A 14,579-nucleotide genomic window follows, 5' to 3' on the forward strand; every position below is an offset into this window, starting at 1 on the left:
AAATGACTATACTACCCAAAGCAATCTACAGATTCAATGCAATCCCTATCAAATTACCAGTGGCATTTTTTTACAGAACTGGAACAAAAAATCTTAAAATTTGTCTGGAGACACACAAGATCCTGAATAGCCAAAGCATTATTGAGGGAAAAAAACGGAACTGGAGGAATCAGACTCCCTGACTTCAGACTATACTACAAAGCTACAGTAGTCAAAACAGCATGGTACTGGCACAAAACAGAAACATAGATCAATGGAACAGGATAGAAAGCCCAGAGATAAACCTACGCACCTATGGTCAACTAATCTATGACAAAGGAGGCAAGGATATACAATGGAGAAAAGACAGTCTCTTCAATAAGTGGTGCTGGGAAAACTGGACAGCTACATGTAAAAGAACGAAATTAGGACACTCCCTAATGCCATACACAAAAATAAACTCAAAATGGATTAGAGACTTAAATGTTAGACCGGACACTATAAAACTCTTAGAGGAAAACATAGGAAGAACACTCTGACATAAATCACAGCCAGATCTTTTCTGATCCACCTCCTAGAGTAATGGTAATAAAAACAAAAATAAACAAATGGGACCTAATGAAACTTAAAACCTTTTGCAAAGCAAAGGAAACTACAAACAAGACGAAAAGACAATCCTCAGAATGGGAGAAAATATTTGCAAATGAATCAATGGGCAAAGTATTAATCTCCAAAGTATATAAACAGCTCAAGCAGCTCAATATTAAAAAAACAAACAACCCAATCCAAAAATGGGCAGAAGACCTAAATAGACGTTTCTCCAAAGAAGACATACAGATGGCCAAGAAGCACATGAAAAGCTGCTCATCATCACTAATTATTAGAGAAATGCAAATCAAAACTACAATGAGGTATCACCTCACACCAGTCAGAATGGGTATCATCAGAAAATCTACAAACAACAAATGCTGGAGAGAGTGTGGAGAAAAGGGAACTCTCTTGCACTGTTGGTGGGAATGTAATTTGATACAGCCACTATGGAGAGTAGTATGGAGGTTCCTTAAAAAACTAAAAATAGAATTACCATATGACCCAGCCATCCCACTACTGGGCATATAGGTGGAGAAACCATAATTCAAAAAGACACATGTATCCCAATGTTCATTGCAGCACTATTTACAATAGCCAGGTGGTGGAAGCAGCCTAAATGCCCATCAACAGACGAATGGATAAAGAAGATGTGGTACATATATACAATGGAATATTACTCAGCCATAAAAAGGAATTGGGTCATTTGTAGAGACGTGGATGGATCTAGACACTGTCATACAGAGTGAAGTAAATCAGACAGAGTAAAACAAATATCGTATATTAACGCATATATGTGTAACATAGAAAATGGTACAGATGAACCTGTTTGCAGGGCAGAAATAGAAACACAGATGTAGAGAACAAACGTATGGACACTAAGGGGGGAAAGTGGCTGGGTGGTGGTGTTGGTGGCATGAATTGGGAGATTGGGATTGACATAGATACACTAATATGTATAAAATAGAAAACTAATAAGAACCTGCTGTATAAAAAAAATTAAATTCAAAAATTAAAAACAGTGCTATGAAAACTCTTTCACATATTAAAAACCAAACTGTTTATATTTATTAACACATTTTCCAAAAGAAAAATCATATACCCACAGACACATGTACCTTGCAAAAATGTGATAAGTATATAAGGCAAGAAGTTCAGAGTGGTTATATCTTAATGCCAGAGCTATTTGTATATTTAGATATAATCCAGACTTTCTATAGTGAACATATATACTTTTAAGGATAAAATTTATAACAGAAGGTAAAAAACTTGATCCTAAACTGGCAAAACTGAAAAACAAAAATAATGAAACACCCAGTTTCTATTATGAGACCCAGTCTTTTAAAATAATGTTTTAAAGCATTTCTTTTATATTTGGGGTGACAAAGCAGAACATTTCAGACTTGAGATGTGTTGGCATCTTGGTGTAATTGAAAGAACAGGAGTTTGACTCCTTATCATCCTCAGTTCAAATATGGCTCCACTTCTCACTAGAGCCCAGCATGGCCTCTATGCCCCAGGGTGTCTTTATGCAGATGAACGTTGGTGCTACATAGCTCTTTGCAAGAATAAGTTCCTTTAGAAAAAAAGAAGAAAGAATAAGTTTCTTTTAACTTCTCCAAGTCTCAGTTTCCATATCTGAAGTGGTAAAGCGGTGCCAACCTCAAAAGAATTTAACAAAATACTGCTTATAAAAATGCCTAGGACACATTTATCTTAATGAATGTATATATACTGTACATGTGTAAATTGGAATTAACATAAACTTTCTCTATGTAAATATAGACACAGATTGTAGGCCCATAAAATGGAGACATAATCACATACTGACAAATGGAAGTGCATGGTGGAAACTACATTTTTATAAAGAGATTAGATATGCTTGCAAGTGATGTAAAAGGCCAGTATATTTTCTGTCTTACACAGGCAATTTTAAGAAAAAACAGATGGGATTTACAGAATTTGATTTATTAATAACATGTATTTTATTTTTGGTCCAAAACTAGGTTTTTTTCTTTTAGGATGGGCAGAAATATGCAAGAAAGAAGGACAGAAAGCCAAGATTTAAGGAAAGGCTCTGAAATAAAATATGCACACACAGACTTGAAACAATCTGGTTCTAGGGTAACAAAGTAACAGGTTTTTCTCCACACATTTCCCCACTCCCAGCTAGGCACTGAATCCCCGTATGCAAACAAAAGGGACATATTGCAGAGGTGATTCATACAGCTGGGGACACAAAAGGCTGTTCCAGCCAAAGCCAACAATTAACAATGGCCTATTTGTTAAACGTTGTCCTCTCTAACTTGCTTCTTTCTTTCTGAGGAAAAGTGGCATGTTTGAATACGTGACATATTCTTTAAAGTTTCCACTTTTAAGCATTACTAAATGTACCTCAAAATAACAACCAACTTTCCCTTTTTTAAAATAGAAAGCCAGGTTTTCATAAATATCTGTCTGTGCTTTCATCTGCATATGTGCTGCTATCTTTCCATAAACTCAATCACAGTTAATTTGGTCTGTATTGGTAAATGTAGAAAGGCTCTCAGATGGTTTAGAAGAAATAGAACAAAATTAGTTTGGATTTTTTTCCAAGTGGATTGTCACAATCTGTGCATGCTATTTCTCTCATTATTACATTTATGCAGCATTCAGATTCCTTTTTCTCCTTTATCCACCTCCTATTTAGCATAAACAGAGGAAGAATCAAGTGGATATAATCACCTCTAGATCCTTGATAAGCTTTATCCAATAGCTAAGAGATATTAATGCTTGAATGGCTGTTATTGGTTTTCATTTGGCATGTGATATCGAAGCAATGTGTCTTCTGTTGTGCTTAGGAAACTCTCAATTAGAGTTCCAAGCACCAGTAGGCAAGGGAGAAATTTTCTGGCTTTGCTATGTTTTAACATTCCTGAATCTGGTCTCTGTCATGATCATCCTTCAAAGGAACCTCCATTTTAGCACAACTGCCAACAGACTCCAAACATAGGTATTAAGGTAGCTTGTTTATAGAAATGTGTTTAGTCTCATTTCTAAGGAAATGTATTTGGCACAATACTTATTTATTGTATTAAAACACGATTGTTTGCTATTAAAAATACAAAGCAATTAAGATAAATGTGAATGTCAAAGTCACAATAGAAATTAATTTCTTTCAAGTAACTCCAAGACAGTCTCCAAATTTTGAGGCTCCTTGAACTTTCTTCTCCAAAAAGAGGATGATACCTAGGATTTAACCATCTTTTTCCCAACCTGTGACAGTGTTATCAGAAGTATTTGAAGCAATTAGGTTTAAAAGATGCTTCTAATTCTTCTAGTTTCTATTGATTTCTCCTAAACACTTTATTCACATTTTTTGTGATGAACACTTTCCAAAATAAATGTCAATTGTCCGTTCACATTCTGTTTTCTCTTACTAGCACTTCTTATGAAACAGAGGTCTTTTCTTCCCCTCTGTACCCAAGTTTAAAATGCAATGTGGAAATATTCTTCCATACTGAATTTAATTCTATTAGGGGCCTCCGTTTCTGTTAGGGTGTGGATAAACAACACCACCATTTCAGATTCAGTATAACCTAGTCACTTCCAGATTAATACAATTTCATTGGGGGAAATGCTCAACTTTTCGGGATTTCTCTAAACACTCCCTTCTCTTTTATTTTTCATCAGGTGGTATCTGAGTTTAGAAGAGGCTTGCATAATGGCTGGGCATTGGAAATGATATGTTTAAAACAACAACAACAAAGCAGGGCAAATAGGCTATAATATTCCATGAGATCATTAGGGATCCAGATCCCTTAAGGTTTTGTTTTGTTTTGTTTCTCTAGTCTTTACAGGGTTAAAGCTAACTCGCTAGTAGTGTTCCATCCATGTTCCAGTCCATAAGAAAGGAGAACGGGAGGAAGTGGAATGCATGCAGTTTCCTACCTAAAGATATGACTTGAAAGTTGTCTACATTATTCTGCTTATATCCAATTGTCTGAACTTAGTTTCCTGGATTGTACTAGCAGAAGAGAGCCATATATGTTGATAACCACAAGGTAGGGAAGAAAAAAATAATTGTCATAAAATGGGTGAAAATAACATCTAACAATAGTTGAGCTAGAATTCATTCATCTTAAAGAATTAAGTAAAGCATTTTAGAGTATGTCATAAAATTAACTGAATGTGGGGCTTCCCTGGTGGTGCAGCGGTTGAGAGTCCGCCTGTCCCCCTGCCGATGCAGGGGACACGGGTTTGTGCCCCGGTCCAGGGGGATCCCACATGCCGCGGGGCGGCTGGGCCCGTGAGCCATGGCCGCTGAGCCTGCGCATCCGGAGCCTGTGCTCCGCAACGGGAGAGGCCACAGCAGTGAGAGGCCCGCGTACTGCAAAAAAACATAATAATAATTGAATGTGTTACCTTTGATTGATTTATTCAGCTAACATTTATCAAATCTCATCCATGTTAGTAATGGGAAGTTAGCTAATATGAAGGAAAATAATTCTAGTATCTTCTTTAATGAGAATTACTAATTACTAAATTTGCTATAATTTTATTACTTGACAAAAGGGGAAATACAAAAGTGAAACCTGTTTGGGGTTTTTTTTGAGATAGTTTATAAGTTCAGAGTCCCATAATACAATGAAATAGAGATGTTACTTAGTATACGATACTTTCAAATTGACTGAATAATTCCATGAACAATAGCAAGCCACTATTGAGAGGAAAGTTTCTATGACTTGAATCAGTTATCTTTTGGCTGTAAATAACATAGAACATAGCTTAACAGGTCTGGTGCAGGTCTGGTGCAGGGACTTAACAAATATTATGGAAGAATCTGGCTCCATCTATCCTTCCATTCTGTCATTCTCTTTTTGTTGGATTTTTGTTTGTCTTTGTACTCTTCCCTCATAGTCTCAGAATGGTTTCCATAGCTCAAGTATAAAACGGTCATATTCGATGTCAGGAATCTGGGTAGTAGCAAAAGGGATCTTTTGTCAAGTTTTCTCTTTTTATCAGTAAAGGGAAAACTTACGCAGAAGCTCCCTAGAAGACCTAACTTTTTGCTTCCTTGACCAGAACTGCAAAAAGTTAAGAAACGGAGATATTTCTAAAATTAAATTAAATCATTAATGGCAAGACTAACAGCCCTAAAGTGGAGTACATTGGCACCCTAATAAAATCAAGGTTTATATAATAAGTAAATAGAGGGAGAATATCTTTGGGTTAAACAAATAATGGGTTCTGCCGCAGCTATGTAACCATCAAAATCATGGCCTTTGTATACCTTCTTCCATAATTTAAAGGTTATTCCAAATCTCCACTGCCCCCTCAGCCAATTCACTTCACAAATAATTCCATCTCTCTTCTTAATAAATTACATTCCTGTTCTATGGCTTCTTTACTCTCAGAATTATAAACATGATCTTGTCTCTCCTATCCCAGTGATCGATTCTGGCTACCTGGCAACTTTTCTCATTTCCTCCAAGTCTAAATATTTCTAAAGTGTAATTATCACTCATTGCCTCTGCTTATTTACTTCCCTTTTACTTTCTAACCTAAATTAGTCTGACCTTGGCCTCCACAATTACAACTATTGCTAAATTCAACAGTGGTTAATGGTCTTAATATTTCACCTGTAATAGACCATTTTCTGTCATTATAAAACCTGAGTTCTGTGTGGCATTCAACTCTATTTATCACTACCTTTTGTTGAAGTTATAGCTTCCTTTGACTTCTGAGAAACTACTCCTCACTACATTTTCTCACATCTTTCTGGCAATATCTTGTTCATTTTAATGGTTTGTGTCTTCTATTTGTACACCTACTCTGTTGATGCAGGATACCAACATGCTAAAAATTATTTGCATTAAGGAACATATAGAAATTCAAAGAAATGCCATATGCCATGTCACTGTTATAAATAGAATAAGATCAATTTTATTAAACCATTAAGTTACCCCCTTCAATGGTTGTAAATTCCAAGTAAACATGAGAATCACTAGGAAATAAATTACCAGAAATAAGGAAGACCAAACTGATAAAAAGATATGCTATTTCCTTACATGGAGAAAAGCTGAAAAATATTGTAAGTCAGAAAGTTGTTAAATATAGAGTCAAGCATAAAAATAAAGTGACTCTTCAGGGACCAGCAAAAAAGAGAAAACACAAAATTAGACCAACAACCTCAAAGTGTTTTAATTGTAGTTCATGGGTATTTCACTAGTCAAGGCTAAAATCTAATACTGTTGTATGGACAGATGTGACTTTCTAGATGCCTAGAAAGTGGAAAGCTTAAAGAAAGTCACCTGGATGAAGCTCAGATTCTTAAAGTACTGCCCTAGCCATTAAATTATATCTATAATTTATTTTATATATATTATGTATAAATATACATTATAATTATATATATATATATATATATATATATATACTGTCCTAGAGAAGTGTTAAAAATACATTACATATCTAGAGTAAAAGAACAGAATGACTACCATTAAGAAATAGAGTATTTAGGCTTATAGCATGCTCAAGTATGTAGTCTAAATATATGCTATACACATGATAATAGAGACACGATCTAGGAAATACACATAACAATGTTTGAGGATATTGAAAATTTTAGATCCCTGAGAGAGCAAACATTTTCCATCACAGTTTATATTGAAATTCCACAGAACCTCTGCCAAGCTCACAAGAAAAAAATTTACAAACCTCAAAAGAAATAAACCCCCGTAAAATCAATATGCTGAATATGATAGAAGAAATTTATTCCTTCAGCTCTCCATTAATTTGATAAATATTTATCAGATGTCCACTATAAGTCAGAAAGTCTTGAAGCCACTGGATATATAGAAGTGAATAGACAATGAAGGGATGAAGATATAAAAGAAGGAAAATAAACCATAGTAAAAAAAGAAACGGGATAGATAAAAAATAGACAAAGCCATAAAAGAGCAAAGTGAACAACTTACTCCCTGAAATTAAGGACTTAATGGACGTGTGTCCACTTTAGGGGTAAACATACTAAAATTAGAATAATACAGAGAAGATTAGCCTGTCTCCTCTTCATGGATGTCATGCAAATTTGTGAATATTTCTGCATAATTTTTTAGCATCAATCCCTAAATCTGAGAAAGATGGAATTAAAAAGAAACTTACAGACATTTCTCACTCATGAATATTGATGAAATAATCCTCAATAAGATATCATCAAACATAATTCAACAGCTAAATAAAAAATTTTAATATGAAAAATTTAGGAATGCAAGGTTGGTTCAGTGTTAGATACTCTATTAATATAATTGACCATGTTAACTTATCTAAGGAGAAAACTCATAATGAAGTCTCTGAAGATAATGAAAAGGCCTCAGACATAATTTCAAAGCCCATAGCTCCTAAAAATTAATTAGTATTATAGGAATATATGGATACAGTGAAATACCACTTATACCCATGAGAATCACTATAATGAAAGAGAGGGAAAATGCCAAATTTTAGTGATGTGGAGTAACCAGAACTTGCCTATACTGTTAGTACAACATCTTTGGAAAACAGTATGGCAGTACCTGTTAAAGGTGAATATTTGCATAATCTATGACCCACCAGTTTCACTCTCACATATATTATTGACCAAGATGGCCTTAATATTCCCCTCATCTTGACTAAAATTTACACAGCCTTCTTCCTTACTTTTGGTCCCTGACCTATTTCTAGAGCATTTACTTTAGAAAACTTGTTATTATAAATTCTTTCTCTGCCTCTTTGAAATGAAACTTAAAAAAGTCTTTTGCCAGTTTTACAACCCAAGACTATTTTTTCAAGGGCCTGGGAGCCATCCCTTTGAAATGTAACCAAAAAGGAAGAAAGCACCCTTACCCCCCAGTCTCTACAGGAGGGTAGAAGTCTAACTTCAATCGGTGCCCAGCTCCAAGTTATAAAACTACCTTCTATCATGAAGAGAGGTAATTGGAGATGGTCAATTAGCAAATACAGGTGACCTATAATCTCTCTACCCCATATTTTAATAATTCTTCCAAATGTTTTTTCAGTGGAGTTAAATTTAGACTGCATTGAATCTCTACGCTACTGCAATGTCCTTGAACAAAGTCTTTCTTACCTGTTTAATGTCATCCAGGGCAATTTTTGTTTTGACATTCTCAACAGAAGTGCACACATATATACTGCAAAAATCAAAGCACTAGAATGTTCATAGCAACACTATTCAAAGTAGTCTTAAACTGGAAACTAGCCAACTGTCTATCAACAGTTGAATGAATACATAAATTATGGTATATTCACAAAATAATTCTATTCAACAATGAAAAAGAATGTGCTACAACTACAGGCAAAAATGCAGATCAATTTTTACAAATACAATGTTAAGTAAAAGAAACCAGTCACAAAAGATTACATTCTGTTTGATTCAATTCGTTTAAGTTACAAAAATAGATGATGCTTAGCCGTGCTTTTAGAAATCAGGGTAATGTTTATCCTTGGTAGGGGCAGTGACAGGAATGGTTACTCAAGAGGTTTCTGGCTATCTTCTGATCGGCATCAAGGCATCAAGAAGTGCTGGTCTTATTCTGTCTCTTGATCAAGTGCTGGTTACCTGAGTTTATTCAGATTGTGAAAATTCAGTACACTGTATAGTTTTGAAACATGCACTTCTCTTTATGGATTTTACACTTAGTGTTTTTAAAAGTCTCCCAAGGATCTTGTTAAACATGCAGATTTCAGCGCTCCATTTTTAGAGATTCTGATTTAGAAAATCTAGGATGAGGTTAGGGTAGGTATGTTTTAACAAGCAGGTGGTCTTGGCACACGGAAAATCACTGCTTTTGAGAGCTATAAGGTAGTGAAACTCTAATTACCGAGTCTGTCAAAGAACCAACAGGGAAAAAAAAACAGTAACATTTAAATGTGACAGAGGGGGGAATATGATTGAATAGAACTCTACCAACTCTAGAATTTTGGACACATTTTATAAACAAAAAGATATAGTTTAGTAAACAAAGTGAAAAGTTCTTTCTACTTCTAATACAAAAAAGCTTACCATTTTTGCAAGATTATCTTCATCATTCATGACTTAGAGTGGTGGCGTTGCTATGGCAACACAGCAACAAGCATGGTAACCCAGTTTAAGTCCCCAAATGGAGGTTGAGTTGGATGTAGCATAGATCTGACCTCAATATCTGTCACTCCTTCACCTCCAGGACTGACTCAGCTATTCTGGTATTTCCTCTCTCCTTGTACCCATTTTCCCTGATGCTGTAGTGACTGTGAGTTTGAATTTGGCCAAGTAAGCTGTGAGTTGAGCAAAACAAACCTCTTCTGACAGTAGCTACACTAAGCTGCCAGCTGCTCAGGGCTTGCTATCCTATTAATTCAAACCTGAAGGTAGAGTTTTCTAAACAATAGGAGCAAGGCAAATATAGCCTGTCCCTTCTAGATCTCAGTGGGTGCCTTATCTGAGCCACACTGAGCTACAGGGCCAGAGATGACTAAAGAAGATCCTGCTTTATTTACATGAACTCTCCCATGATAAATACACTATCAGAATAGTTTTATAACTATTCTGAAAAATCATTAATAAATAAATTATACATGTCTGCTGACTATAAAACACCAAAAAACATTATTGCTGCAGGTAAGAGGAAAACATCTGTACTTAGTTGACTGTAAATGCATAAAGCTAAGCTATTCTTATTCCAACTCCTTTCTTGGCTTCTTTCTCCCTACGTTCTCCCTTACACAATATCCTGTTTTTTCCCTATAATAGATGTTGAATTCACTGATTCACTAGTTCACAGTTTTCTGGTTTGTCTTTTGACCCATTTTAAAACTAATGGATTTGTGTTTGCCACTTTTAAATCCTCAGGTATCTTCCCTGAATCATTTTTCCCCTTTTGCTATCATTTTGGTTTTGAAAGAAGTAAATCAATACTGTGCCTTAAAAAGCCCTGGCACTACTGTCGGTAAATATATTGCATTCAGTTACTTTTGCTCACTAAATGTTGCTTGATATAATACCAGAGCATCCTCTGCGGCACCAGGAAAAAAAAAATGCTATTTTGAGCTGTGAACCAAGGATTGATTTTTTTTTAAGATATAATATATATTTTATGTATTGCATCCAACCTTGTTATTTGTCAGATTTCATAGAAAGCTCCATTCTCTCGTTTGTGTGCAATCTAGGCAGCCTTCTGCAGAGGTAAGGCGTTGTCTTTGTCTCTCCAGCTTATACCTTGGTAAATTCCACCTTCAGTTATTAAACAAAATATAGTCTGAATGCTTCATGGACACGGTCCAAAACTCAGCCCTGACAGTCCGAAAGCCTATGTGGAATCTTTAACACATTTCAACCTCTGAGTCTATGTTTTCTCACCTAACAAATGAAAATTTAATAATAAACCATTTTGTTATATTGGCAATCGAATGAGAGGAGGTATACGAAAGTGCAAACTGTAAAGCAATGTGCAAATGCCAGTCAATCCCTCATTAGAAAAAGTTAAGCAAACTTGTGTCATAAAAAAGAGGAATGGGCCTTCCCTGGTGGCGCAGTGGTTGAGAGTCCGCCTGCCAATGCAGGGGACACGGGTTCGTGCCCCGGTCTGGGAAGATCCCACATGCCGCGGAGGGGCTGAGCCAGTGAGCCATGGCCGCTGAGCCTGCGCGTCCGGAGCCTGTGCTCCGCAACGGGAGAGGCCACAACAGTGAGAGGCCCGTGTACCACAAAAAAAAAAAAAAAAAAAGAGGAATGGTTGTCCTCTCACTACTCACATTGTCTGCTGTCCCACACAAAGGTGGAATTTATTTTAATTTATCTTAAAGGGATCAATTAGATTAGCCACATTCTTTTCACCTATATCCCCAAAGATGGTAGCTTCGGGAGAAAGCATGCCATCTGGTAGATCTTGCCACTAGAAACCCCAGGGGGCTAAACCCCTTGTTTCTCAAGTCAACTTTTATTCCTAGTCACCACAAAGATTCTCTGAAACCTTCTCCACTTCCTTAAATCTTCACCTAATCCTCTCTTCCCTCAGTTTCAGCAGTTTCTTCTCCTCTTGTGCCCTGTTTTAAAAATACAAGGACTTGCATGGCAAATCTCACAATCTACCATCACTATGCTTACCAACAAGCCTCCATTCACAGTCTCCCCCGTGGCCAGAAAGAGCCCTGCAACTCCAACCTCTCACTTTCTCCGACATCATTCTTGAGAACCGTTAAACGTGTTAAGGTCACCCCATCTTAAAAAAAACAAAGTTTTCCCGGGATAGCACATCCATCTCACACTAGAAATGCATCTTTCTTTTCCCCTTCACAGCCCAGTCTTTTCACAGATTCAGCACTTTGTATCTCCACTTCTTAACATCCTACTCATTCTTCAACCCACTGCAATCTGGCCTCTTCCCACTACACTACCAACAGCTCTCTTTAAAACAAATGGAAACTTTTCAATCCTTTTCTTCCTTGATTTCACAGTGGCTTTTGTTTTTGTCATTTTACCTTCCTTCTTTTTTTAAAAGGAAATAATTTATAGAGATGAAATTCACATAACATAAAACTAACCATTTTAAAGTGAACAATTTGGTGGCATTTGGTTCATTCACAGTATTGTGCATCCACAACATCTATGTAGCTGTGAACATTTCCATCACTTCAAACCAAAATCCCCTACCCATTAAATAGTTTCTCCCCATTTCCACTTCCCTCCCAAGCCCTAGCAACATCTAGGTTGCATTTTGTTCCTAAGGGTTTATCTATTCTGTATATTTCATACATCAAATGGAATCATGTAATGAGTGGCCTTTTGTCTCTGGCTTCTTTCACTTGGCATGTTTTGGAGGTTCATCCACCTCACAGCTTCATTCTTTATTATGGTTGAATAATATTCCACTGTACATATATACCACAATTTGTTTATCCACTCATCTCTCTTTATTCTTGAAACACACTCTTCCTAAGGTTTCTCGAACACTGCACTAAATTTTCCCTTTACTCTTTGTAAGCCCAGCACTTAGCATAATATTTTGGAGGTTCATCTACATTGTAGCATATATCAGTACTTGATTTCTTTTTATCAATGAAAAGCATATTCCATTGTATGCATAAACCACACTATATATGTGTCCTCCCCAAGTTTCAAGACCTGTATCTCTATCCCAGCAATTTCTTCTGAGCTCCAGATCCATATATCCAACTGCTATTAGATACTGCCACTTGGCATTCATACATATACTTGTCATAAATATACTTCAGACACAACATGAAAGGACTGATGTCACCATGTTTTCCAAAAGATCATGCCTCCTTCTAGTCTACATTTCCCCTCTTATTAACTGGCACTGCCACGAACCCTGCTACCTAATGTAAAAACCTATTCTTGTCCTTGCTTTATTCTCTTCCCCCTTCTGCGACATTCAATCATCAATTTTTTTTAGTTTATCACTTTAATATTTCTCTTTAATATCTCTTGAATTCAATCACTTCACTCCAACCCCATCAGCATTAACCTTGTCCAAGCCACCATCCTGTCCCCTGTGGATTAAAACAAGCTGACACCCATGCCTCCAGGCACAGTCTGTTTTCCACATTGCAGCTAGAGTAATCTTTCTAATATACAAGTCTCGTTGTGTCAATCCTATAATAAAGAAATCTCTTCAATTGCTCCACTTTGCCCTCAAGATAATGTATAAATTCCTTAAAAATGCGTATTAGAGCCTTCAAGAACTGATTCTGTTTACTTCTCATCTCTGGCCACCCTTCCTAGAATTCTGCATCCTTTGGATAACATTAAGTTTAGTGCTTGATTAGGCCACATCCCCACCCTTTTTTTTAAAGGTCTTTGCACAGGCTGCTAATCTCTTCACACAAATATCCCACCATTCTTATCTTGCCAATTCTTTATCATTTCTGAATGATCTAGTCCTTTCTTTCTGCCTTCAATATAGACTTTATTCTGTTTCTGTTTGTGTTGTCCTACAATCTGAACTCTTCAGTCTACTGTACTAGCTGCTCTGCCTTTGTCTCAGCCTTTTTTGGGAGAGACCATGTCTTTTTGCATCTTTTTTAAGAATATTAAAGCATGTTTTTCTAAAACCTGTTTTATTTCTAGACGAAAATACTTTTTCAGATTATATCCTTTAGTCTTCCTTTGGTGGGTGTGAAGGTATATATATATATATATATATACACATATATATATTTTTTTTTAATTTTATTTTTTTTTTTTTGCGGTACGCGGGCCTCTCACTGCCGTGGCCTCTCCCATTGCGGAGCACAGGCTCCGGACACGCAGGCTCAGAGGCCATGGCTCACAGGCCCAGCCACTCCGCAGCATGTGGGATCCTCCCGGACTGGGGCATGAACCCGTGTCCCCTGCATGGGCAGGCGGACTCTCAACTACTGTGCCACCAGGGAAGCCCGTGAAGGTATATTTTTAAAGACTGGTTGAGTTGCAATGAAACAACTCTGCTCTGTTCCCAGGATCCCTCACCGCTGGGTACCTCAAGGTCACTTTTTGTAAAACGGTAATACATCCAGCATGGAAACGTATTTTGAGGTACCTTGCAAAAGCTTGAGCTTTGGAAATTTAAATTAGAGGATTGTGATTAAAAAGGAAAATTGTGGAACATTCAATCTGTTAACTAATCAAAACTCAAAAGAATAACAATTGAATACCAATAGTAAATACAGTCAGTACCCTGCATCTGAGGGTCCTGAAGCCAATCTTCCTTAGATACTGAGGGACTATTGCATATTTTATTACCAAAAGGATATGGCAATAAAGTCTACTTTATCTATATTAAAGTCTAATATGTTTTGTACAATGATAATATTAAGAATTTATATCTACTCATGATTTTGAATGTTTTAAATACGTCATTGTTAAAGATAGCCAGAAAATGCAAATAAGACAAAAAAGGTTTTCTGAAATATTTTAGAAAAGTCTCCCAAGGAAAGAGAGTAAAATACTGGCTATGAAAAAAATAGAAGCCTTCAGCAAACTTTAGTGCCAGGGTAAA

At 36.4% G+C, this 14,579-nt stretch overlaps 1 non-coding gene across 1 annotated transcript; it reads left to right on the forward strand.

Moving 5' to 3' along the window:
- The first annotated feature begins 7,558 nt into the window (after positions 1-7,558).
- Positions 7,559-7,661, forward strand: LOC113632451 (U6 spliceosomal RNA). The gene has a single exon (XR_003437819.1). It is a non-coding gene; the product is annotated as a U6 spliceosomal RNA (small nuclear RNA).
- The last annotated feature ends 6,918 nt before the right edge of the window (positions 7,662-14,579 follow it).

Source organism: Aethalodelphis obliquidens, unplaced genomic scaffold, assembly GCF_003676395.1.
Source record: "Aethalodelphis obliquidens isolate GAN/ISIS:26980383/991018 unplaced genomic scaffold, ASM367639v1 scaffold36, whole genome shotgun sequence".
Classification (NCBI taxonomy): Eukaryota; Metazoa; Chordata; class Mammalia; order Artiodactyla; family Delphinidae; genus Aethalodelphis; species Aethalodelphis obliquidens.